The following is a 27,985-nucleotide window of genomic DNA, read 5'->3' on the forward strand; positions in this document are numbered from 1 at the left end:
TTTTTTGATCAAGGCTATTTGGAGTCCTATATGCCTCACTTATCTGTATGTCAAGTTTTCCCCTCCTTGGGAAGTTTTCTGCCATCACTTCTGTGAACAGTTTTTTTATGTCATCTGCACTCTCTCTTGTTTCTTCACTGAGTCCAATCAGTCTTATGTTATTCTCCTTTTCATCGTCTAGCAGCTGCTGGATTGATTTCTCATGGTCCCTTACAATATTTAAAGCAATTTTTCTTTTCCTGGTCACTAATTGCAATCTTATCTTCTATATCTGAAATTCTGTCCTCACATTGGTTCATTCTGCTGTGTAGACTTTCAATGGAGCTTTTAATCTCCTGGAAATCTGTTTGCATGTGTTTTATGGATTCCATTTGTTTCCTATGTTGGGATTCCATCATGTTCCTCAGCTCCTCTATTTTTTCATCTGTGTCCTCTCTAGATTTATTAATCATGTCTTGCACTATGGGCACAATCTTTGCTGTTATCTGGGAAATGATTTCTGATTTCATTTTTTCCAGACCCTCTTTTGTTTCCAGTTCAGGGAGTCCAGGTGGTTGAGTATCAAATTGTTCCATCTCCTTTCCCTTTAGGGTTGCTGTAGGTGATCTGGAAATCTGTTTTTGAGGCTTGTTTACATGTCTTCTCATTTCCACAGGGGTTAGGGGGAGTGGTGCTGCCGGTACCTGCGCAGCTCACCTCTTCTGACCTAGGAGTGGTGGAATGGTGGTGAGGGAGCCTCCCCCTGGATGCTGGTATTGGCTCACTTCCTGTGCCCTAGGAGCTGTGGAATGGCGGCGGGGAGCCTCTTCCTGGGTGCTGGGATTGGCTCACCTCCTCTGCCCTTGGAGCAGTGGAATGGCAGTGGGGGAGCCTCCTTCTGGGTGTTCCCACTTCAAATTTTTGGAAAGCAATCTGGCTAAGATTATTAAAGTTAAAATTAATAATTTTAGGTTATAAAGTGACAGAGCATATAATAAGACTATCATTCACTGAATGTTTCTCATCTACTAGGTAGCTGAGGCTAAGTACTTTATACGGATCATCTCACTTAATCCTCAAAGTCAGTGAGTATGTATATTGTTAGCCCTACTTTGCAAATGAGGAAAACTGGGCTACTGGATTCAACAAGATGTCATTTTTTCCCCAAAATGTGTTCATGAAAATGTAACTGTTAAAGTGAGTATCAGTTAAATTTAGACCACCACCAAGCCCCAGCAGATAAGCACAGAACCCTAGAAAAGCCACCTTTATTATGTTCCAGACACCACACTAGACTCTTGTCACCAGCTTTCATTTATCCTTTGCATTGGCTTCATATTTCCCAGGGGAGGACTGAGACTCAGCAGGGTGGCACACTCATATCATTGTGATTATTAATGCCTGCCAAGTCTTGTGGCAGGCATTTTTCAATGACTTTCTTCATTAAAACAGAACAGACAATCCATGGGTAAGGAAATTCAGTGAATGTAGATTTGTAAATAAACACACAGGGAAAAATTGCCAACATCTCTAATAAAAATAAATCTCTAATAAAAAATAAAACTCAAAGTATCCACGAGGTACTGACCACACTTATTACTAAGTTAAATGTCAATGGTAGTGACTTCATAGTGAACTAATTTATTTCTATATTGCTGGTGACATGTTTATGATTAAACACTGTGCAGACGCAGAATAGAAATGTATGCAAACTCAAAGATTACCCACATCCATGAAAGGAACACAGAAAAATGAAAACAGCTGTTGTGTTAGAGTGGAATGAAGTTTTTAATCTCTTAAATTGTCTTCGGTATTTTTAGAATATTGTTTGTACATAGATGAAATGAGGAGGAAAAGGAATTTTATTATCCCATTGTGCCACTTATAGAAGAGGGTTGCATTCCTGACTTGAATAAATCAAGGATATGAGCAAGAAATTATGAAAAAGCCAAGATTCAGTCATTTTCAACTTCTGCCTTCACCAGAGAGATGAAAAGTAGGCTCTAAAGCATAGAACTTTATGATCCCCATTCAACCTTCTCCTCTTCTTGATGAAGAATACAGACCCAGAGACACTCAATTCCTCATCAAGGTCAAACAGTTCCCTGTAGAGCTATAGCCAGCACCTGTTGTTTCATTTTATAAAAATTCCATAAAATGAAAATACTTGTGCTATTTATATGAAACTACCAAGAATTCAGCATTAAAGAAAATAGGTAGGTCTCAGAAGCCAAATTCGGAAAGAATTAAGTGTGTCCCTGGGATCCATTCTAGGATTTCTGGTTGGAGTAAGCTAGCTACCAGACTCGAGGCAGGGAGAGGAGTGCTCTGTGGCAGTACTTGTCACCGTAGGGTCCCTAGACCAGCTGCATCAGCACTACCTGGGGATTTGTTACAAACACAAATTTCGTGGGATCCAGCCATGATGAGGTGAATCATGAATTCTGAGAGTAGGGCCCAGAAATGTTTAACAAGCTCTCCAGGTGTTTCTGATGCATGCTAAATTGCAATCCAGACTCTAAGGCCATGCATCTCCAAGTGCAATGTGAGGAGGAATCCCCTGAGGACCTTGTTAGACTGTAGGCTCTGATTTAGTCTGTCTAGGGGATGGAGTCTTGGAGTTCGCATTCCTAACAAGCACTAAGGATATGCCAATGCTGCTTCTTTGGGGACAACACTTGGAGCAGCAAGCTTGTCCTAAAGCTGTGTGCCTATACGCAGGCAGTGGATGGGCTCCAGACCTGCTTATATTATGAACCTTGGCCCTGTACAACCTTCCTACTCAGAGTATGGTCCAGAATGCACATACTGGGCATCTCTGAAGCTTTTTACAAATGCACAATCTCAGCCTCACTCAAGACCCATTGCATTAACTCTATGATCCTCTGATTTATTTATTGCAGTCTGAGCAGCGCTGCTCCACGAGACCACTGGCTGCCAAGGAATAGCCAAAACCTCAGAGCCAGCCCACTCCAGCAGGCAACCCTATGACCCTGCCCCAGAGCAGCTTACAAATGTTATCCGCCACATTTGGAAGAGGTTGGTGGCCCAGGTGGGAGGAGTGGGGAGCTAGAGCCTCACAAGACAGAAACCAACAGGGGAGGCTGGCAACAAGGCAATCATACTCAAGTGTCTTTAAATGTAAAAATGTTAGGAAACAGAGACTTCTTGTCTTTGTTACTTTACTCAAAACTGGGACATAATACCCATCACTCACAATTTAAAGGATGAGGGGTTTATTTTGTCTCATGCTTTGGAAGTTTCAGTCATTGCATGGTTGGCTGGTTCCAAAGCAGAAAAGCATGGCAGAGGGGCATATGGAGGAAGAGCTCCCGCATGTTGTGGAGTTCAGGAAACAGAGAGAGGAAAGGGAGTCAGCAGCAAGATAAACCCTTCCAGGCCACACCCCAACCTCTTCTGAACAGACCTTACCTCCTAATAGTAAGTCAGCTATAATTCAATTATCTTCCCAAAGCCCCATATTATGAGCCCATGAGGATTTAGGGGAATATCTAAATAAAAACCATAACACCCCTTCCACCCAAAAAAGACAAGACAAAATGACAACTGCTGTGTAAAGTTGTGCCAAGCAGTGTAGCTTCCCTGCAAGATGGATGGATGCCCAACAAGCACTGAGGGTCCCTTCAACTCCTCCTAAGCCTTCCCTTCCAGCCTCCACCCTACTCCAGAACCCAAGGAAGAAATGGGAAATACATGCATTCTGAAGAAAGGTTTGCATTAGAAGCATTGTAGAGAAAGTGCCTGCTGCATGAACTTCCTGTGGCTGCTGTAACACAAACATATTATCCAACTCAAATTTGAGGCCAGCTTGGAAAACCGTGAAAACTGAAAAGGTTGGGGTGTTTGGCTCAGTGGTAGAGCACTTGTCTAGCATCACAATACCCTGGGTTCAATGCCCAATACTAAAAAAAAAACAAAACTAAACTCACAGTGTCTATGGGGCTGCACTGTCCAGTTTTTCTAGGCTTCCTACTTTTCTTGGCTCATGGTCCTTTCTTCCATCTTCAAAGCTAACAGCTTAGCATCTTCAAATTTTTCCTCCTTTCAACCTCTGCTTCCATCCTCATATCTTCTCTTAATTTCCTACCTCTCTCTGTCTTTGTAAAAAGACCCTTGAGATTATATGATGTCCACTCAGATAATCCAGGATAATCTCCCCATCTCAAGTTCTTTAATTTAATTGTAAAGTCTTTAAATTTAATTGCATCTGCAAAATCCCTTTTGCCTTGTAGCTAACATCTTTACAGGTCATAGTGATTAGAATGGGACATCTTTAGGGAAATGGAGTGACATTTTCCTGCCTGCCACATCAACTCTCTAAAGCTCCTTTCCTGGGTCTTGTAAAGGATTCACCTTGCCAGGATCCTTCCTGGGCTCCTGTGGGCCCTGCCTTTGAATACAGGAAGACAACATACCTGTTATTGCCTCATTCAGAACTGAGAACATTGCAGTATTTTGTGTGTGAGACTTCCCACTGTCAGCAGGACTCAGCTTACATTATTTAGAGTGTCAGTGGCTTGCCTTTTGCATTAATGTAACCCTTTGCATTAAATGAATGTTTAAGATAGGAGCTGCTCAGAGCCAAGATGGTGAGGATTCTGGGCTGTTTGGTGCACCATGGCTCACAGGACAGTCTAATGACATTGATCCTGTGAAGGGCTCCAGGTGAGTGGCTGGACACAGCCATCTCCCTGGTAGTCAGTCAACAGGGCTTTCAGCTGTTTGTAGGGCTGTGACCCTGGGCAAGACTCTGTGGATCCCCCTGTTCCTGGCCAATCTTAACTTGCACTGATGGGGCTCCTCCTGGCACAGAGCAGTGATGACAGCAGTGTTCCTTGCAGCTGGATCTGGAAAACTTCTTCCTTCCACAAACCCTGAGCATCTGGATAGTCCCAGAGCCTGAAAATGACCATGAAAGGCTCAGCCTCCATTCACCATGAGCTTCCTTCAAATGAGAAGGAAGCAGCCTCCATCCGCAGTGGGAGGTGTCAAATTAAAACTAAGTAAGAGTTGTCACAGAGGCAGAAGACCAGCCCTGCCCAGCCTGAGACACATACAGAACAGAACTTGAACAATAAGGAGATAGTAATTAGACTAAAGACTGGGGGCTGAGACACACAGTCAGCCTAGGTTTAATGTTTGTGTTATTGTTATTTTTAATGTACACTTTTTCTTTTGCAGTACTGGGGATTCAACCCAGAGCTTCCTCACTGAGCTACATCCCTGACCTTTTTTTTTTTTTCATCCCTGACCCTTTTTAATTTTTATTTTGAGAAAGAATCTCATTAAGTTGCTGAGTTGCCCAGGCTGGGCTTGAACTTAAAACCCTCCCACCTCAGCCTCTCAGAGTGCTGGGATTACAGTCATGCACCACCACGGTCAGCTCATGCCACACAGAAATCATGACTTCTGACATTTCATTGAGCATGTACCATATGCCTTGGCCCACGGTTTTTGCATATAGTAACTTCTCTGATGTTGCCAATCATGTTATAAAGTAGGGACTTTTATCACATTGGAATAAAACTGAAGCAGAGAGAGCTGAAGACACAGATGATGTGACCAGAAGTGGCCAAAGTAGGATGCTCTTCCTCACAGCCTAATTTCAGGGTTCCAACTCACAGAAGATTCACTACTCTGTAGCTCCGAGTGTTCCACGGTAGGTAGAGATGGGGCAGGGCAAGTTCACGGCCTGGTAAGGAACACACAGTTCTGGATTTTTCCCTGGAGCACAGGGTGCCCTGCATGGTGGGCTGTGGAGGCAGTAAGCAGGCAGTGGACAAGCAGTGGGCAGGCTGGAAACTGTTAAGTCTTCCATAAGCCTGGAAACAGAGAGACCCTCATTAGCTGCCAACATTATGTTGGGGAAACTGAGCCCCCAGCAGAGACAACACCTCCTGCCCCCCGATCTTTCAACCCACAGAGGCTTCAGAGTTCCAGAAGCTGCACTTGTGTAGATGATCAGGTGCCCTCACCCCAGGTGAAGAGTGAGGGGTGTTCCCTGTGCTCCACGCTCAGTACCCTCAGGGGACCATTCCAGGTGGCCCCGAAGCAAACACTCTCCTGGCCAGCGAGAGCCATGCTACTGCATACACCCTGGGAAAAGTCCATGAATGCTTATAAAACAAAGGCCCACCCAGCTCCTCCTCCTCCTCCATCGCTCTTCCTTTGCCAACCCCACCATAGACCACAGCCAACTGTAATCACCCTTCCAGCCCTAGAGAGCATGAGGTCTTCAGGATCCCATACAACTTGGCAACAATTCTGTTCTCCTTTCTCCCAAGATCCAACTAAGGCCCTACACCCCAGCCCAGCACTCACCTCACACCTACAGCCTTGCCCTTGGGAGAGGATGAGCCAGGCAAATAGCCTCCAGGCAGACTTCCTGTCCACATATTTGGTCAGCTCAACCTGGTAAACACAGGTGATTTGCAGAGCTCCTTGACTCTGACTAGCTGGGTGTTGCAAATAACTGAGGCAGATCCTCCAACTACAGCCAGATTGGAGAGGGAGTCAGGAGTGCTTCAGGCCACTTACAAAAGCATCTCCCACTATCAGCGTGGCCTGAAATGAACTGAGAAATAAAGATTCTTGGTGATGTTTGAGGAAAAGTTAAGTGCTTCAGGCAAATTATTTCAAGTAGCCGACTGGAAAATACAAGTATTACACGTATTCAATTACAAGTATTCGATACAAGTATTGAAAATACAAGGTTGTATTTTATTTTCTTAGTTGTTTTTAGTTGTTCAGATTGTACTTCAAGGGCAGAGAAAATTGAGTTAAATCCTCAGTTCTTAATTGTTATCAGTAATCATGATTAAGAGCTTCGAGGCAGGCACAAACTGGCTCTACCACTTAGTATGGGTAATGTGCACCATCACTCTGTTAACTAGGATTAGCTGTGAGCCTGTTGTGAGGGTAGAGTTACTACACATAAAACTTACAGCTACTACTGACACATAGAGGGAGCCATGTGTTTGCTGTAATATTATTATTGCTGTTGATTTTACTTTTCTTCTTCTCCCTGATGTCTACTTCCCTTTCCCTCTTCAGAAAACTAGTCTAAAACGTTTGATGCATGACCTATTATCCTTGAAGACAGGCTTTTCAACGTCAGAATTCATTCCAGTCCACAAGCCACAGATAACAGCCAGCAGTGCTGTGTTATCAATACTCTCAAGCACCGTGTGAATTATGGCAAGCTACAGTGAACGCCATATTCTGGGCTAAGAATTCAATTTATCCATAAAATAAATGCTTAATAGACCAATCATTTTTACTGATGCTGTATAAGTCTGGATTCTTAGTCGAGAGATATAGAAAAAGATCCTGGCTGAGAATCTCACAGAATACCCAACAAGAGAGTGTCCGATTTCTAACCCATTCCATTGTACTCAGACCTAGGCTGAAAAACATCCCATCATTTTCAACCTATAGCTTCAGTGGCTCCCCAGGGCATCAATATCCAGAGAGTGGCAAGGAAAGAGAGAAGGGGTCATGAAAGGGAGGTCTAATTGGCCAGGCCTATAAGTGGCTGCATGCCATTGGCTAGAATTCAATCTTCTGACCTAGTTGCAAGGGAGGCTGGGAAATGGGGTTAGTGATCAGCTATCAATCTCTTTTACAGAAAACAAGCATGCTTGCAAACAGGCTTTTCTTTCCACCCACACCCATTTGAGAAGGAATTCCACAGACTTATATAGGGGCCTTCAATACTCAGCAGCAACAAAAAGATGACAAATGTCTGATTCAGGCATTATGAGAAACACTCAGGAGGTCTCTCCTGAGGTTACAAACAAGATAGTGGCTGGAGCTTCAGTCTTGTCTGAAATTTGACTGGGACTAGAAGGTCCACTTCTGAAGTGGTAGGGGAGAAGAAAAGGCTTCAGTTCCTTGGGCTTGGGTTTTCTACTTTCATTCTCTGTTAAATCATGGATGGACCTATGATTCATAGTCTGATTTATTCTCTCAGTGGCTAGGAACATCTGGCATTAAAAATGTCTATGTAGCTGCTGTAAACCCAGCTAGGGTTTGCAGTGTAGATATACTAAGTCATCAGCACTACAGTCCCCCATTTCCAGGCTTAAGGCCATGTGTCTACTCACATGCTATGGACAAGAAGACACAGAATTGTGTGTATTCTTGCCTTAACCTAAAAGGCTTTGATAATTACATACTAAAAACATGGCTCCATAAATAGCTGCAAGATCTCTTGATCACATGACACACAGAGGCTTCAATGTCAGTACCAGGGAAGGCTTTATCCCTGCCAGGTCATAGGAGGACTGCTGAGGGCCATGGCACCTGCCCGGTGGACACCTCCTACAGCTGCTCCCTCTGGGTTCTGAAAACATGCCCTGCCCTCTTCTACCTGCAGGCCTTAGGCGGTGCCAGCTCTCACTGGTTTGAGCTCCAGGACTTTTCATCTCTTGCAGGTTTCTCTGGACACCCTCCTGCACACACCTTCTGTGAAGAGTTCCTTCATGGAACTTTCCTTGTCCTGGCTCCATTTTTCCCCCTGCTAGTATACAAGGGTGTGGAGGAGCTACCTCGAGCACGATAAGTTCATTCTAACCCCTGACACTTCACTTCATAAGACTGATCCAACATAGCTGGTGCCATGTGTGACCTGCTCCCCTATACACTGGCTCTCCTCAGGAGAGTTTTCAGTAGCACACCTACACTCTGGGGGACTTTCCTGAAGAACCACATGCTATGCTTCCTTATCTGCAGCTTCAGTGGAGGTCACTGTGTCTAAACAATCTTCAGGCACTGAAATGCAAGTTTCCTATGTGATGCTGACCCCTGCATTTACCATGTGAGCTTCCCATTCATTCATTCATTCATTCATTCATTTGTTCATTCAAAGTTCATACTTCTTGAGCACCTATATATCACACATTATTCTAGGAAGGCTGGGGAGCTGGGAATACAGAAGTAAAGAAAACTGCTGACCCTCTGTCCTCATTGAATTTGCATTCTCCTTTGATTCTTGGAACATCTCAGATTGTAGCTGCACTGTTTTTTGGCATCTTTTAGATGCTATTTCATTTCATTTTTTGTAGTGCTGGGGATTGAACCTAGGGCCTCACATATACTAGGCAAGTGCTCTACCCTTGAGCTAGATTTTATCCTTTTTAATACCATTTTAAAACTCAAAATTGTTGTGATCAAGAAGTGTTTCCTATTAAAAACCCCACACATCTCACACAAACACACACACGCGCGCACACACACACACACACACACACACGGTGGGATTGACAACGGGCATGCAAAAGGTTGTGGGACTACAGAATGCAGGCAGGTGAAGCAATCTGGGCAGCTTCCGCCCTTGCAGGCTCCAATTATGCTTGTGGAACTCAAAATTCCAAGAAATCACTGGTGGACTCCTAGGGCAGAGGAGGTGAACCAATCCCACCTCCCAGGAGGAGGCTCTCCCACTGCTATTCCACCACTCCTAGGGCAGAGGAGTTGAGCCACAAGGGTGCCAGCAGCACTACTCCCCTCAATGCCCATGGAAATGAGAATACACATAAACAAGCCTCAAAAACAGATTTCCAGATCACCTACAGCAACCCCAAAGGGAGAGGAGATGGAACAATCTGATACTCAACCACCTGGACTCCCTGAACTGGTAACAAAAGAGGATCTGGAAAAAATGAAATCAGAAATACTTTCTCAGATAACAGCAAAGACTGTGCCCATAGTGCAAGACATGATTAATAAATCTAGAGAGGACACAGATGAAAAAATAGAGGATCTGAGGAACATGATGGAATCCCAACATAGGAAACAAATGGAATCCATAAAACACATGCAAACAGATTTCCAGGACATGACAAACTCCACTGAAAGTCTACACAGCAGAATGAACCAATGTGAGGACAGAATTTCAGATATAGAAGATAAGATTGCAATTAGTGACCAGGAAAAGAAAAATTGCTTTAATATTGTAAGGGACCATGAGAAATCAATCCAGCAGCTGCTAGATGATGCAAAGAAGAATAACATAAGACTGATTGGATTCAGTGAAGAAACAGGAAAGAGTGCAGATGACATAAAAGAACTGTTCACAAAAATGATGGCAGAAAACTTCCCAAGGAGGGGAAAAGAACTTGACATACAGATAAGTGAGGCATATAGGACTCCAAATAGCCTTGATCAAAAAAAAAAAAATCTACACATAGGCATATAATAGTTAGGATTCCAGAAATCCAACAGAAGAACAAAGTTCTACAAGCAGTGAAGAAAAGAAACAAATCACATACAAAAGAAAGCCCATCAGAATCACAGCAGACTTCTCAACACAAACCATCAAGGCAAGAAGAGCTTGGAGTGATGTATTTCAAGCCCTAAAGGAAAACAGCCTCCAACCCAGATTGATGTACCCTGCAAAACTATCTTTCAAAATTGATGGAGAAATAAGGTACTTTCATGATAAAGAGAACCTTAGGAGCTTCATGAATACCGAACCAGTACTCCAAAAAATTTTAGACAATATGCTAGGAAAAGACAATGAGGATCACAACCAAGGAAGCCCAGCAGAATGAATCCATTGGGCATGACAAATTAAACAGATAGGGGGCGAATCCAACAAAAAGAAAAAGTCATGATAAGCCTTTTAAAACTTTTAACTTCATCTCCCTAATGAGTGTATAATTCAATCTTGTTATTGTACTGATTAGTATTTTTCTGATTCCAGTGTTGCACACCTTTCCTTGTGCTGTACTGGCTGTTTATCATCTTGTGTCTACTTTTTAATTTGGTTGTCTATTAATGAGCTGTAAGAGTTCTTAATATAGTCTAGTTATAGGTTATATGCATTGTAAATATGGTCTGTTTAAGGACTACTTTTCATTTTAATGATGTCATTTAAAGTTCTAAATTTTGATGGAATCTCATTTATCAATGTTTTCTTTTATACATCATGTTTTTTGTATCCTAGGAAGATCTTGCCCACCCTAAATTCATAAACATTTTCCCTTATAATTTCTTCTTGAAGTTTTATACTTTTAGACTTTCATATTTAGGTTCATAGATACCTTCAAGTTATTTTTATGTATGGAAATAAAGGGTTGAGGTTAATTTTTTATATACGGATACCAGGTGTTCTAGTGGCATTTGCTGAAAACACTATCTTTTCCTCTGCTCTTGAATTGAGTTTATATTCTATAAAATGGTAATGTTAAATAATCTTTCAAAACTCAGTGGACCATATCTGTGTGGTTCTATTTCTAGATTCTCTGTTTTTTTCCAATGATCTATATGTCTTTCCTTACACTAACACTGCCTTGATTACTGTAGCTTTAGAAGAAGTCTTAAAATTAGGTACTAAATGTCTTCCAACACTGTTTTCTTTTTCTTTTTACTTTTCTAGGTCCTTTGTACTCCTACATAACTTTTAAATTTCAATATCCAATTCTTCATTTATAGCAAGTATACATAGACCTGAATTTTTATATATACCTTGTGTTTTCTAATCCTGCTAAATTCAAATACAAGTTCTAGGGGATCCTAGAGATTTCTTAGCATTTTCTCTGTAGATGGTCATTTCATCTACATATAAAGATTTTGCTTCTATCTTGCCAATCGTTTCCTAATTGTGTCATTTTCTTTCCAGACTATTTTGGCTTGGGCCTGTATTTCAAAGTTTAATGGACAGATGAAGAGTAGGCATATCTGTCCTTGTTCTCCACCTTTTCCATTCATATAAGACATTTTTGCTCTAAGTATGGAGTACATGTCTTTAATCTGTTGAGAAGGTTCTGTTCTACTTCTAGTCTCCTGATAGGTTTTACCATGAACAGCTGTGGAATTTAGTCCAATACTTTTTCTCCAACTAGTGACAGGATCATATGGCTTTTTCCTTTCCTCTGTTAAAATGATGACTTTTGGGGGTGGATCTTCCAATGCTGAACCAACACTGCCTTCTCTATAATAAAACCACTTTCTACATACTGCCAGATCTGACTTCTAATAGTTTGTTTTGTTAAACAAATTTCTATCTATGTTCATACTTCTTTCTTCTATTATCTTTATCCAGTTTTAGTATTAGCACAATGTTGATTTCCTAAAATGAGGGGAGAAGTGTTCCTTTTCTTTTCTGCTTTAAATGTTTGATATAATTTATCAGTTAAAATGTATATGAGCCTGCTGTTGTCATATAGGTAGGTTTTCAAGCTAGGAATATACTTTCTTTAAAAGGTGCTATTCAAATTTTATATTTCCTCCAGAGTTAGTTTCATTAATTTGTCTTCCAAGGTACTTCTTAGAAGTTGTCAAATTTATTTCAAAAAAGATTTTTGTAACATGCTTTCTATATCCTTTTAAATTCTGTAAAATCTGTGTTAATGTCTCCTAGATCTTGATATTGTGATTTTAAAAATGTATAATTGATATTGTGTAATAGGAAGAAAAGGTCTAAAGGAGTAGGGGAAGTGGGAGGGGTAGGGAAAAAGAAAGAAGGGAAAAGAAAAAATATGAGAAAAGAAAAAAATGGAAACAAAGTCTTTGCAAATAAGGAAGGATGGAGGGGATGAAGGGAGGGTGGGGGGAGGGGAAAGAAATAAGAACCAAAATACTCATGTAAAGGTACAAGATTCCAATGATGAACGTAATTGTATTTTATACCTAAAATATACCAATAAACTTAATAGGAAAAAAACCCAAAAAACCAAAAAAGAAAAAACCAGGCCATAGACCCTTCTCCACAGACTATATCAAAGGGAATTTTATGCCTACCCTAACCTAGGAAAGTGTCAAAGTGGAGCCTGATGAAACATGGCAAACCGCCCCTCCAAACAGTCCTGCCTCAATGAGTACTGTAGCTCCAGAAGACACCTGGCAACCACAGATGCTGAGGAAGCCTAGCATCAGGCAGGTAGAGCCTTGATGCCCACCTCTGCCAATGACCACCAACAAAAGCAATTGCTTCTCTGAGCCTCAGTCTTCTTATCTGTAAAATGAAGATCTTAACTTCTATCTGCTGTATACTGAATTGTGTCACACCAAATCCTTGTGTTGAAGGCCTTGCCCACAGTGTGACTGCATCAGGACACAAGGTCTTTAGAAGGCAACTAAGGTTAAAAGAGGATGTAGGGTGGTGCCCTAATCTGATGTGTGTGTCGCCTGCGATGACAGCCCAAGCTAAGACATCATGTCACCCAGCCATCTGGAGGGTGAAATAAGAAACAGAGGTACCTGCAGCAGCCCACAATAACCAAGTTAAGGTGACTTCCTGCCATCCTCTTTCTCACTTCATTGCTCCTGGTCCTTCCCTTGTCTTGTCTGGAAGACTCTCATGAGATTCCACAGACATGTGCATCTGCATTCCCTGGCAGCCCACCCCTTGCATGCTCACAGTACACTAATATGGCTACGCCTCTGCACAAGCAGGTCCTTCAGCATGGATGGCCTCTCTCTTTACCTTCCTTTACACACACACACACACACACACACACACACACACAGCCTCCTTCATATCCACCTGACAAACTGTTACCCTTCAAAATTACCTCCAACGCACAGCAAAGCTGCTCCATATTTCCCCCCCAAGGAATGCTAAAGGTTTCTACATTTCCATCGTATTATGATAATCACATGATTCCTCCTCCCACCTTTCCTGCTGGTGGCCCCCATTGAACTGTAAGCTGGTTAGAGAAGAAACATGTTCCTTCCAGCTCTCAAAACCAAGACTTGCCAAGTATTGGTTCCAGGTGTCATGTGACCCAATGTAGCCAATCGGATGTGAGGGAATTTGGCTTTCCATCCATGAAGGCCCCATACAAAGAATCTAATCACCTCCCAAAAGGTGTACTTCCTAATATCATTACACTGAGGGCTACATTTTCAAAATAGGAATTTGGAGGAACACAAATATTGAGGCCATATGCCTCATACATGTTTGCCTTTTCTCGTATCTCTTACTTTTCTCCTCACTTGCTGTTATGGTTTGGATTTAAAAATGTCTTCCTGACCACCAAGAATATCATGTTATTTCTATTTGAGGCCAGGCAACCATGGACTGAAACCATGAGCCAAAATAAATCTTTTCTCCTGTAAGTTGTGTATGTCAGGTATTTGATTCCAGCAACAGAAAGCTTCCTAATATACTTACTGACTTTTATTAAATTCAACACACCTTAAAATGATGGCCACCAGAGTCTATCACCGGGTGCTAAAAGAAGGAAAAAGAAAGTGTTTTTTTCTTTATTCTAACTTACCACTCAATACAATACTTCTGTCACTAGGGAGATGGGGAAGGTGGCAACACCAAGTAATCAGTTTTACAGGGGACACTAGTCTAGGTATACTATAATTCAGTTCAACTCCAATACTATCTACCTGGAGATGCCGCCAGATCTCACAGGCTGAGGGCTTAGTCCTGCAAGACTGCCCCCTCCCTTGGCTGTTAATTGCAAGCACAAGCTGTGATTTATGTTTCTGACCAACTGGCTATAAATCAAGTTCCCACACGGCCCTCCTCAAGTTCAACTCATTTGCTAGAGCAGCTCAAAGAACTCAGAAAAACACCATACTTACGTTTATCTACTATACAGGGTATTACAAAGCATATAGAAGAGCAGCCAGATGGAGTAGATCTATAGGGCCAAGCACGTGGGAACAGGCACAGAGTGTCTATGCCCTTCCTGCAGCACCAGTCTCCAAGAATCACTAAGTGTCAGCTTAGTCACAACCCTCTAACCCTGCCTTGGCCTTTCCTCTGACCAGTCCCCATCTTAAACTTACCTAGTAGTCCTTGGCCACCATCTTTGCCTTAGCATAGAAGAGACACTCTTATCACTCTAGAAATTCCAAGTTTTCAGGAGCTGTTTGTCAAGAAATGAGAATGAAGACCAGATATAACTTTCACAATGTTACAGTTCCAGCCTCCTCCAGCCCCAAGACTCCAGCCAAAGAATCTGTTTATAGCTGGAGATTGGACCTCCTGGGTAAGAGGTCAGCTACGGAGAAAATGTCTGTTTGCCTTCCAAGGGTCTCTGAGTTCCCACAATAAACATATAGCTGCTCTTATTTAAAAAGATAAGGACAACTGGGGTAACATAGGGCAGAGCACTGGACAGAGAGGCATGAGGCCCAAGTTTGAGTTATCATTTTGTTGGTAATAAGCCAGGTCATTTTGGAAGAGTCCCACAACATGCCTGTAGCCCCTTCCTTGTCTAAAAATAGATGCTTGAGCTATATAACCACTAGCATCCTATGAACTTGAAAACCAACTCCATCATCAGCTAAAGATATAACTTCAAGCTAGTTATATATTTAACCTCCCAAAGTTCCAGTTTTTCTTACATGTACAACAGATATAATGATAATCCTGACTTTTAAAGGTTTAAAGATAATACATATAAAAAGCACATAGCCCTGTGGCAGTGAGCCTATGGGCACTTAAATAGCAGAAATGATTATCACTTCTAGTTTTATGATTCTTAGCTTTGGGATAAAATTGTGAAACAGGCCAATTCTAACTCTTTGCAAAGTCGAGGGTGGCAAATGCCTTGGCCAGTGGTGCTGGAGAAGCAAATCAGGAACCAATTTGGCTCATAGCAGGCATGGTGAGACCTCATCCCTGCATGCCTGTCCACCCTGACTTCCAGGCCAAGGGAATGTGAAAAAGACATCCAGGTCAGATCATAATTAGAAATGACGGAGGGCCCTAAGTGTAAGCAACAGCTTCTGCTGATCGATGCCTGCCATTTATTCCAGAAGGAAAGGTCGATCTGAAAAGGCGTTAGAATTGGCAGTGTACCCAGGGCCTCCCCACATCAGTGCTGATGGGTGTTAGGCAGTAGCCACACACTCAGAACCCAAGAGTCCTCCCTTCCCACCAAGGCCAGTTACATCAGCAAACCCTTCCCCACTTCAACAATCCCCCAAGCTGGAAATTCTCAGGCTTTGCCTGGCATCTGTGGCACCAGCTTGCTCAAGCAGATTTCCAGCATCTCAGCACTAAACCATCCTCCCATTCTGTTCGGTAGCACAGGTGCCTCTGATGTGATGTGGAATGGTTTTTATCTTCTTACTCCACCTCCTTAGAAATCTACTTTGCAGCTGGGTGTGGATTACACACCTGTAATCCCAGCTACTCGGGAGGCTGAGGCAGGAGGATTACAAGTTTTAAACCAGAGCCTGTCTCAAAATAAATAAATAAATAAATAAATAAATAAATAGGGTTAAGGGTGTAGCTCAGTAGTAGAAAGTTTATGGTAAAGAAGAAAGAACAAAAATGACCTTGCAACCAAACAATGCTCACATACTATCCTCATAGCCTGTATTAAGCCCTGTGAGATAAAGGAAGTCATCAGAAGTCAGAGCTTTAGGGGGCCTAATGCTAAACTTATGCACACTGCAACACAACCACACTGGGGTATACCCCCTCTCTGTGTGGCCTGTATACCCCCATCTAAGCGCCTGCAAATATGCATCAATGTTTTTGTTTATTTTTTGCATTGAGGCTCAGCTCTGCTTTCCTTTTGGCCAGGGGAGTACAGTTCATTCATCCCCTTTTGGAGGTCATTGGTGCAATTTATTATCCCATGCTCATTTACCAAGCTTGGATGGAGCCTGATTGTGTGGGCAGGCACTCCTGGGCCTCGGAGCAGGAAGGTGAGGAAAGCCCTCCTGGAACCCAACCTGTTCGGGCAAAACAGACACACAGTCAACTAGCGCTGGGCAGCAGATCTGATCTGCATTATCATTTTTTTTTTTACCAAAGAGGAATTGTCTTAGGCCACACATAAAATTTATAATATAGTGAGTGTATACAAATAACAAAATTTCCATTTAAAATATTTTTATTACAACTTTTTTTAAAAGGTGAAAATAAGATAGCAGGCCACAGGTTGGACACAGCTGGAATTGTCTCTGAGGAATTATCTTAGAGCTCTAGTTTCAGCAAATGCAGGGAAGTCCTAGTTGTTGACAGGAAGTACAAGTAAGAAAGACTATATTTTCTTTGGTCAGGCTTAGTTGGACAGATGTTTCATTTAATAGATTGAATTAGACCTTTAATTGATCCTTTACTTTTTCATGTAAGGAACACAAATCAACCTAGGCACATCCCAAGTGCAGGAAAGACCCCACTGCAGTCAAGCAAAAAGTACCATAAGCAAAAGACTCATAGGAAAGCATTCACCCTCAAAGTTATGAAATTATAAAACCAAAGCATTATTTTATCATGAGTGGTCATTTTATACTGAGTAGGTTGTAAAAAAAATGTTTTACTGGGAGGGGATTTAGCTCAGTGGTTTTGCCGCCTGCTATGCAGGCACAAAGACCCGAGTTCAATCCCCGGTACCAAAAAAAATGTTTTACTATCAAACATCTGCATCCGTTCATTAGGCCTGCATAACAAAGTAGCACAAACTGAATGGCTTATTTAAATTTCAGGGAAAAAATTTTTTTATCAGTACCTGTTTGCAGCACATAATGATCACCTTCATTGTGGGGAGTTGGTACAGGTACGTAACACACCTTAATCTTTTTTGTTTGAGTGGTTTAAACAACAGAAATTTGTCTCATGGTTCTGGAGCCCAAAAGCCCAAGATTAAGGCGTTGGCAGAGCTGATTTCTGCTGAGGACTATCAGGAGCTCCAGGCCAGGCTCTCTCTCTAGCCTGGGATTTGTGGTCCCCTTTGGCTCACCTTGGCCTGCACATACTTCCCCACCTCGCCCTTCTCTACGCATGGCGCTCTCGCTTTACCGCACCACACCTGTCTCTGTGTCCAGGTTTCCTCTGGTTGTAAGGTCAACAGTCACGTTCGATGAGGGCTCATCCTGATGACCTCATTTTAACTTGGTCATCCGCAAAACCCCATATCCAAATATGGCCGCATTCACAGGTCTTCAGCATTCATGGAGTGGATACATTCAACCCACTGTGACACCCAGCTCTGGCAGGGTCTGAGTTAGGCTGGCCTACTTCCATAGGGATATTTATATCAGTAAAAATACCCATCAGGGGCTTTGGGTTTTAGCATGTGCAAGGGTTTGGTTCAGTCCCTAATAAAGTTATAAAATGTTAGGAAACTAGTGTGCAGTAATACCTGTCAAGAAGAATACCCTCTGGCCCATAGATCCCAGTCTTAGGGATGCATGGAAACCCACTGTGTAGACCAAAGCAGAGTGTTAATCTTCCCAGGAGTATACACAATGAAACAGCAAGGGCTCAGGGCTCTAGGTTACAAACATTTTTTTAGATTTCTGTCCTTTCAATTAATTTTAAATGCATGTGTTTTTTATAGTCACCCTTTACATCCCTCAGGTCTCCAAATGTTCATTTTCTGCTGTTGTTTGGCAAAGTTTGATAGGAAAGTTTGAAAAGCTCTGTCTGCAGTAAATCTCCACGAAAGTCTCTAGGTACAAAGATGATTGTTGCCACATTATTGCTATTCTCAGACTAGAAACAAAGAGCCATTTCAGCTAATATTTACTGAATATTTGCTTCTGTCTGTTGGACATGGTGCTGGGGGCTGGGCATGCAATGTGAAAAATCAGTCTGAGTCTCCATTTGCACAGAGACTGCAGTCTCAATTAATGAATATTTTAATAAATTTTCTTCTTAATGTGTTGGCATACCATGTGGGCATTCAATGGTAATTTAGAAAAATGTAAATACCATTTAAAATTTCTTAAGATTTAAAAATGGCATATTGTACTCTATTTAAAATATGCATGTTTGCTGACTTATATCTGTTTTATTCATAACTGTGTGCCTGGTGAAGAGAACAATGCCTGGCATGAAGTAAACACACAATAAGAATTTGGTGAACTGAATTAATATATCAAAGGCCAGATCATATGCAAAATAATTTTTGAAAAAGACCATTGTTATATTTGGGTAATGGGATCATGAATATGTTTTCCTCCTTTTCTTCTAAACATTTCTTTTATACAGTTGCTACTACCATTTGTTGAAAATAAGTTAATAAATTGAAAAATAGAGCTCTAGATACCAGTAGTACCCATAGGCTGAGAGAATAAAAATTTTGAGGAAATTAAAAGTAAAAGAACTAGAACTATAGGATATTCCCAGGGCTAAAAGACTCCCAATAATGATTGTTCTCTCTCTTCCCATTACACCAGGACTGAAGGCTCTGGACTATGGAGTGGCTACTGCACCAAGCCAAGTGAGAAGTGGCGGGGGTCATGCAAAGAAACTGTTGGGGTGGTGGGACACCTTCCCTTCTGTACCCAGTATCTCCTCACCAATTTCTCCAAGGCTGCCCTGGCTCTGGCCAGGTTTCTTTTACTGCTCTTCCAAGAAAGGAATGAGGTGTGCTATCCTACGTTTGCTTGACTTCTTGACAGTCTTAGAAAAGTCTGTCTTGTTGAAGAGTCTGGGATAGTCAGTCAGCTGAGACAGGAAAATTACATTTCTACCGGGCCTGACAAAGGCATACGTTCACACAAATAAAACCCAACATGAAGTAGGTGTTCTGGTATACACCTGTGGTCCCAGCATTTGAGAGGCTGAGGCAGGAGGATCATGAATTTGAGGTCAGTCTTGGCTACATAGTGAGTTCAGGGCCACCCTGGACTACATTAGGAAACCCTGTCTCAAAAAAACAAAATAAAACATAACAAAACAGAAATCTTTAAAATGAATTCTCCATCTCCAAAGGCCCCTCCCCAGTCACTCGAATGGCTCAACAGAAGTTGGTGGCCTTGCTTGGCAGCTCCCTCTTAGCAACGCACACACACACACACACACACACACACACACACACACACACACACGCTCTCCACCTAAAAATGTGTATGTGTATCCTTCATCCTTCTACTCTCTTCCTGCACAGCCAGCACTAGACCTAAGGCCCCAGGGTCTCTTGCCTGCATTTCTTTTTTTTCCTTTCTTCCTTCCTTCCTTTCTTTCTTTGTTTTGCTACAGATTAAAACCCAGTGATTTGTGCTTGCTAGACAAGTTCTCCCACCATTCAGCTACACCTTCAGCATTTTATTTTTTATTTTGAGACGAGGTCTCAGCAGCCACTATGTCACCCAAGCTGGCCTTGGACTTGTGATCATCCTGCCTCAGCCTCCTGAGGCCCTGGGATTACAAGTGTAAGGCACTGCAGCCAGCTTTCGCCTGGATTTCTGCAGCACCTCCACCTGGTCTCACTTCTTCTGTCCTCGCCTTATCATTTCCATTCTGTATACAGCTGAAAAGAGAGATTTGTGTAACACCCGGCACAGGTCATATCATTCTCCTGCTTTGTGTCACCACCTGCACAGGTACCGAGTTACTGGGAATAAAATGTAGAATCCTCAACAGGGGCTGCAAGGCTCCTGAATTCTGCCCCTGCCTGACTCCTCAGCCTGCACCCTTCAGTGCCCACCCCACTCACTGCCCTGCTACCCTGGCCTTTTTGAGGCTCTCAAATGGGTCAAGCTCTTCTGTACCTCAGGCCCTTTGCACACACTGTTCTTCCTGGCTGGAATGCTTTTTCCCCACTCTGCCTAGTGAACAGCCATTCATTCTTCAGCTCTCAGCACACTCTTCTCTTTGGAAGGCTCCTTTAAAACCTCTTTATATCAGTAAGAAATCCCTGCTATGCTGCTCTCTATGTACTGAATACTTCTCTTTCATGCAGTTGTCTAAATGTATAAATGTATCAGTAGGCTTGGCTTGCACCTACAATTCCAGCTACTTGGGAGGCTGAGGCAGGAGGATCACTTGAGCCCAAGAGTTCAAGGCCAGCCTGAGCCAAGACTCATCTGTTTAAAAAAAAATCTAAATGCGGTGCTCGCTTCGGCAGGACATATACTAAAAAAAATCTAAATGCATAAATGTTTTGTTTATCTGTGCTTATTGGCTACTGGTTTAGTATTAGTCTTCTCCGTTAGCCTCTACTTTCTATGAGGATGAAGAACATCTGTTTTATTTCCATCGTATCCACCTCCAGTGCCTCCCAAGGGATCCAGCTCATGGCAAGCTCTTGACACATATTTGTCAAAGGAACGATCCAGTGAACAAATCAGATATGGGTTAAATCACAAGAAATATTTCCTGGTTATGCCCCTCATCTGTTGAATCCAAATTTATTCAAGGGTTATATGATAAAGTGGAACTGAGGAACATAATTCTTTTGCTAACATGGAGGACACTTCCCAAGGACATTCTTCTTGGCGTGACAGTTCGCTTCTGGAGGTAGAAATATAGCAGCAATCAGATATCGCCCACGGTGCCAGACAAGGGTTTATCTTGGAAACATCATTAAATTCTTTATAAATTAGGCAATTTCAGGCTGCAAGGGATAAAGACATACTCAGCTTGTCTCTGCTAATGGAAGTCTATCAGTCAGGACTCTGAAGGACACATGTGATAAAGGAACCAATTCAAGCCGCCTTAAACAACGGAGAGGTTTATTGGCTTTATAACTGAAAAGTCTAAAGACATAGCTGTCCTTCTTTGAATGAAGCATGCTTCTGTGGCCTCATGATGTCACCAGGGTCCCGTTTCTGCTCCACCGCTGACCTAGCATCCATACATTGCTTTGTCCTGAGGGCATCTTACACCATCACTCAGGCTTAGTTCATGGAGGCAAAAGAGCTGCAGTTATCCAAACACCACAACTTCATATCCCTAGAGCCAGAGAAGAGTGCCTGTCTTCTGGAAGCTCCTGACTGATCAGCAAAGTCACACAACAAGCTGATTCTAGAACACAGCCCTAGTACCTCCCCCCCCCCCATAACTCAGTATATCCTGGTAGTTCTTTAATTTCATTTTACAGAAAACTATGAAGGAAACACCAAAATTGTCCCATAACTCAATCATCCAGTGACACTTATTGAAGTGTCCAGCAAAAGTAATCAGTACACAAAGTAAGAAAATCAAGCAGTAGAGAATGAAACATAAGAACATCTTTTCCTGGGCCAGGATTTAGCTCAGTGGTTCTGCTGCCTGCCTCACAAACACAAGGTCCGGAGTTCGATCCCCGATAACAAGAAAAAAAAGAAAAAAAAATGTCTCTCACCATCCCTTCTCTCTAAGGTTGTCACTGTTACCAGCTTCTTGAATTATTTTATTTTCCACTAGCAAAAGAACTCATGCATCTACCAAGCTACATGGTGTATCATTTTAAAAACTTCATGGAAGATGAATCACACTATTTCACTACACAATAGAACAAAGAGGCTGCTATCTACAAGTGTGCACAAATGGAAACTCCTCTAAAATCTCTTGAAAAGGTGTAAGACTGTACCATAGTTTATTTAACTGGGCTTCTGCTGATGGACATTTTAGTCGTTTGCTGACTTGGCCATTCTTCTTCATTAACCTTGACGTTCTTCTGGGGGAGATTCTAGACTCAGCTCTTGGCACTGGAACTGCTGTGTCAAACTTAATCGCCCTGAAAAAATGTTGACACATGTTGCCAAGATCCCTTCGGTTGAAGGTCACTAGTTCAGTCCCTGTCACATCTGAAATCTCACAAATGGGTTCTTAGTTCACTCGGGCATCTTATGCTGGTGCTAGGTTGGAGAGTAATAGGAACCTGTGTTTGTGACACTAAGGCTCGGCCAGGTGTGAGCCAGCATCCCACTTGCCACACAGGTACCCAGAGCCACCAAGGCTACCTCCATCAGAGAGCTGTCCTCATGCCCTCACCAGCAAAGGGCACAGTGAAACTGACTTTCGCCAATTGGATTCATAACAACTGGCTTGACATGGTGTTTTGATCTGCACCTCCTTACTCTAAGGAAGGTTGAACAACTCGTCATGTATTTGTTGGTCACTGGAATTTCTTTTTCTTGTTCTGCCACTTTAGATCCTCTGCCCAGCATCTATGGGGTGTTTATATTTTTCTTATTAATTGAAGCTCTTTCACAAGTTAAGGAAATCACCACATGCTCAGTGGTGTTCCAAATGTTTTTGTAATTCTTCACAATTTCTTCTGACCATTTCCTGAGTTGCTTGTCTGTTTGTTTAGCTGTATGGGAGGTTTTGTGTTTTGTTCTATTTTAATCTGGTAACATTCTAAACTCTTTGCCTTTTTGGTTTCTGGAGACATCTAGTTTTTGAAACGCCCCAGGTGGCTGTGCTGTGTTGAGAGTGACTCCCTTACAGGATATAAATAAGGAATAGAATGTAGCCCTTACCCTCAGTGGGTTTACAGCTGCATGGGAGCAGAGTCGAGGCCTAAAGGATGCCAGATGACAGAGGACACTGTGGAAGTTCCAGATGAGCCCGCAGACTGGCCTGGCCTCAGACTGACTCCCCCTGCACCAACCTGGGGCCTTGCCATGACAAGATCCTGGCTGAGCAGGTGGGAGATCCCATAAAGTAGCAGAAGGCAGAGAAAATCCAGCCACACAGCAGGGGAGGTGGCTGGAGTGACTGCAAAGGGCAGGAAAAGCAAAGCCAGCAGTCTGAGCCAACAGAACCAGAGCCCAAGTCTGGTCCCAGGGCTGCTGTAGACACTGTCAGTTCCTATCCCTCCCTCCAGAGCCCAGCAACCTGGCTGATGGAAACTCCAGGAGCCTCCTGAAAATGTGTTCAAATTATGACTCCCTGCTTTCCATGTTCCTAAAAGCTAACTCTTAAAAATTCTATATTCTCAAGAAAACTTGGTAGCTGATTATGAAGAAAAAGCAACCACTCTTTCTCCTAAGTTTGTTATAGGAGAAAAGAGAGATCATTTTTATAGCATCAACTTATATCCATAATATTTTCCCTGAACTGGAGCTATTTCCATCTGAACCCACTCCTGCTCAATTCAATGATCTTCTTTTAAAAGTAGAGTAATATTTGGTACATTCAAAAATAGAATACAGTTATTAACCCAATAATATTATTTGACTATGAAACATAATAATAAACCCACCACCCAACTTTAGACCAAGAGCCTTAACAATACAACTTGCTTTTTGTTGTTGTTTTTCCAGTACTGGGAATCAAACTCAGAACCTTGCACTTCCCAGGCAGGTGCAGCACCACTGAGCTAAATCCCCAGCCCTAATAATACAACTTGTATATGTGGGTTCCACAGCCATGAGTTAACCAAACATGTGGATCAAAATGTCTATACCAAACATGTACAGACTTATCTTATCATTACTCTATAAACAATACATTATAATACTAGCTAGCACTTATAATGTCTCCAGTATTATAAATCATCTAGTGATTATTTAAAGTCTATGGGAGGATTGTGTAGGTTATAGGCAAATACTGCACTATTTTATACAAGGGACTTGAGAATTCACAGAGTTGGATAACTGTGGGGTTCCGGGTCCAAAGCCCCTAAGGGATGGCTGTGCTACTGCAGGTGCCTATGTCCGGCTCCTGTTGGCTCGGGTGTAATTCCCAAGCGTCCATCTGACAGACTTTCTTCCTCAACTGGATTGTAGTTTTCCTGTGGTCTGGAAATACCTTCAAATTGCAGCTCCACCACATCTGAGCTGGAGTCCTCCCACTGCAGCACTAAGTACACAGGAAAAGCAGGATGAGAAGGAGCAGGTAATGGTGAATAACAGATCACTCAGGATTTTGAAACCAGTAAGTAAAACCATTGATGATGGCTTTAATCATGGCAACTCATACAGTTTTGGTGCAATTAGCCTTTTCGTCTTACTCATATTTTAATTATGAAACAAATATGCAAATGCATGCTAATAGTACAGCTAAGAAAATTACCCATTGCATTTCAAGAAGCACTCAAGAGAATTTTTAAATGGGATCAGAGTTCCACAAAGCATTCTAGAATGGACTTGGAAACAAAGAGCAGAGGCCCCTGAGTGCACAATGACTCTGGTCCTCGAGTGGCAGCCTTTGGGAAGCTTGTAAGAATGTGTACTGGGAGGTGCTGAGGGGAAGATGACTGTGAGCCTTCTGGATTCAGATCAGGGCAGGCCTCCCTGGGTCTGCGTGTGTGCCGAAGCTCTCGGGAAGCAGACTAAGCTCTCCAGAATGATAGGGAAGTTACGCTGCTCCCAACTGTCAGCGGCCATATGCCTCCATCTGCTCCTGCTCTGTGATCCTGCTGAAGCCAGGCTCCCTGTGGCCCCATCTCAGATCAATGCTGCAGTGAAGAATCTCAAAATAACTACAGTTCATTGTATGCATTTCTTAGCATTGTGACAGAGACACGTGGCCCTCAGCAGGCCTTCTTCAAATCTCCTTTCCTGTCTAGTTCCCTTGCACTCCCACAGCTCTGTCTTCAAAGCATCTGAAGAGCCCCTCGCTAGCCAAACTCTAACAAGCAAAGAAGCCTTCTGACCATGGCAGCCCCTTCCCTGTGAAGAGCACAGGGAAGCAAAGCCCTAAGGGATGGGCAGGGAGAGGACCTGGGGACACTCATGCTTGGCTCATTTCTGTTCCATCTTCACTGTGTCCTTCCATGCACAAGTCAACCTGTGAGCCTCCATCACAGAGAGACAGTACATCTGTAGAGGGAAGCCCAGCTCAGAATCACAGGCTACACAGACCTGCACGGCCTCAGAATGCAGTGCATGTAAATGGCTGTGGGGCTCCCTGGTTTCAATTCTGGTGATGAAACCTTTGTCACCAGAAGTATAAAAAAATCATCAGGTCTGAGTGAACATCAAGGTCATAAAAGCAAACATCAGCAGCAGATACAGCACATCCCTGTTATCCCAGCATTCAGGAGGCTGAGGCAGGAGGATTGCCTCAAGTCCAAGGCCAGCTCAGGTTACATAGTGAAGTCAAGGCCAACCTGAACAGCATAGTGAGATCTTGTCTCAAAACCCCATTCAATCAATCAACCAATCTGAGAAATACACCCTCCTTCCCTGGCACAGAGCCCTAAGGGAGTTTTCTCTAGCCTGTGGTGCTTCTACCAGCTACCCTGACTGCTGCCACCTCTGATCTTGTGGCCCTCTCCTTCCCCACCATGCCCTATTGAAACAGCTCTTTACCGAGCCACTGGGGGCCCAGAGTAAACTTTGGCTACCTCTTGACTGATGGATGGATGGGTGGATTGATTCATTGATTGATTGACTCTTTACATTTTCTTGGCTGGGACAGAACCCAGGGCCAGGCACATGCTGAACGTGTGCTCCACCCTGAGCCTCAACCCCTGCCCCTTGGACACCACTTCTTAAGTGCACGGCCGGCCTTCAGTCCAGACACTGCCTTGTCCAGACCCCACTCACCCTCTAGCTCCCAGCCAAGTCAGGATTTCCTGGCTTCATTTGAAGAGCTGATTCTGGAAAAGCCAGCTTCAAGTGGGGTGAGGAAGGTACTGGGGGCTGAAGAGATTCCCACCTTCACACCAGAAGTTTTGACCTCACCCGGGTTGTCTTTTTCGTCAAGACAAACTGCTCTGGCCTGACTTCCCATACTGAACTAATCAACAATCCAAACACAGTTTCAAAACTATCAAAACAAAACCCTCAGACCCGACACAGGCAATTAAAGTAAGTCAAGGCAGCCCACCCCAACATCCCATCTTTCCCTGAAGGCTCAAGGGGTCTGTTGAAAGGCATCCCCCTTATAGGCAGTGAGATTACCAGAAGCAGGCTGCAGAGCCGGGAGCCCCTGACATCCAGCTAGAAGCTCTAATTACCCAGTGTATAATTTGGTTGCTAAATGGATTGTTTACAAAGGTGTGCATGATGAAATCACAGGCCTCACGGAGCCAGAGATGAGGCAGGTGGGGGAGGAGGCAGGCAGTCATTAACATCGCCACCTCCCTTCAGGTTGCCACCTGCCAATTGTGGCTGTTGCCACCTCAGCTGCAGACTCTGACCTTGCTGACTCACCTGGGCCTCCTGTTCCATGACGTTTGGGAAATACCTGGCCTTCCTCCCTCGGGTCTCATCAGATAATAACTCCCTGAGGAAGCAGGCTCACCTTGGCATGGAGCAGGAGATGGGTTCTGTCGTCCCGGGGCCCCAGGATTAGCTTGGAAAGAAAGTGAGCCCAGTGGAAGTCCCCCCACACTGGCCCTACACTCCAGGACGGGAGGTCCCGGTCCCAGGGCTCATCCTAGGCAGGCGACCCCTCGGAGTTTTCACAAAGGGATCAGACCTGCGGCAGGAGCTCCTCCATACTTTTATCCACGATAGAAGTGATGAAATTCACTCCCCTTTATTAGCATAGTAGGGAATGTGGGGGAGGAGAGAAGGGACACGGACCTCTGAGCTGTCCAAAAGACTTCCTGAGATCAGAGAGATGACTTGTCAAAAACGAGATGACCCTCAATAGGGCAAAGAGAGGTAGTACACATAGGAACTTGTAAAAAGCTACGGACACAATATATAAATGATGGGCCAGCCATAAAAGGCCCAGGAGGTCAAGCCATGTCTCAGATCAAATATGCCTTGGTAATAAAATATTGCTTTAAAACAAAACCAGAAAAAAATTCTAACATAATCTATGTGTATTTATGTCAAAAGAATTTAAGAATGAAAGAATTTAAAGAATTAAAAGTAAAAGAATTGACCAAGAAATAACCCTTCTAGTGCTAAGAAATGAAATTTTGGAAAGGTACGGAAAAATCAGAGAGTCTGTCGACAGGAAATAAAATAGAGCCATTATCACCTAACCACATAGATGCATCCTGGAACTCTATTGTTAGATGATTACATTGTCATCATATGAACACTGCAATATGGGACACAAACTAAGATGTCACTGTGTAAGAAGAATGTTTCAACTCCATTATAAACTTACAGGACAACTGTTGTGTATGGGGTTTATAGTTAATCAAAACATCATTATGCGGCAAATGGCTACAACTAAAGGGATGGAAAATGGAATGATTGGAGGGAGGGTATTCACTCTACACCCAAAAGGTTGGGGATGGATCCTTCCTGACAGGACACTTGGTGTTCTTGGGGATTCTAGGCACACTGGTGCCAGTCTCTGTCTGACAGAGGTCCTTCTGGAATTTAGGAGAGTTCCTTAACTAAGCACTGAGATAGCATTAACAGGAGTCTTGTGTGCAAAGCAGTCCCGCTCTTCCTGCCATAAATCATCCAAAAGGCTGGCAGCTCGGTGGTC

At 43.1% G+C, this 27,985-nt stretch overlaps 1 long non-coding RNA gene across 1 annotated transcript; it reads right to left on the reverse strand.

The window, feature by feature from the left end:
* Positions 1 to 5,218: 5,218 nt before the first annotated feature.
* On the reverse strand, positions 5,219 to 27,984 carry LOC147821673 (uncharacterized). The gene is made up of 4 exons (XR_015446674.1): positions 16,569 to 27,984; positions 14,752 to 14,831; positions 6,322 to 6,574; positions 5,219 to 5,822 (listed from the first exon to the last, which is right to left on the reverse strand). It is a non-coding gene; the product is annotated as an uncharacterized LOC147821673 (long non-coding RNA).
* Position 27,985: the final 1 nt, after the last annotated feature.

This window comes from Heterocephalus glaber, unplaced genomic scaffold (genome assembly GCF_053883595.1).
Source record: "Heterocephalus glaber isolate CG9 unplaced genomic scaffold, H.glaber_assembly_v1.0 deba00001720, whole genome shotgun sequence".
NCBI lineage: Eukaryota > Metazoa > Chordata > Mammalia > Rodentia > Bathyergidae > Heterocephalus > Heterocephalus glaber.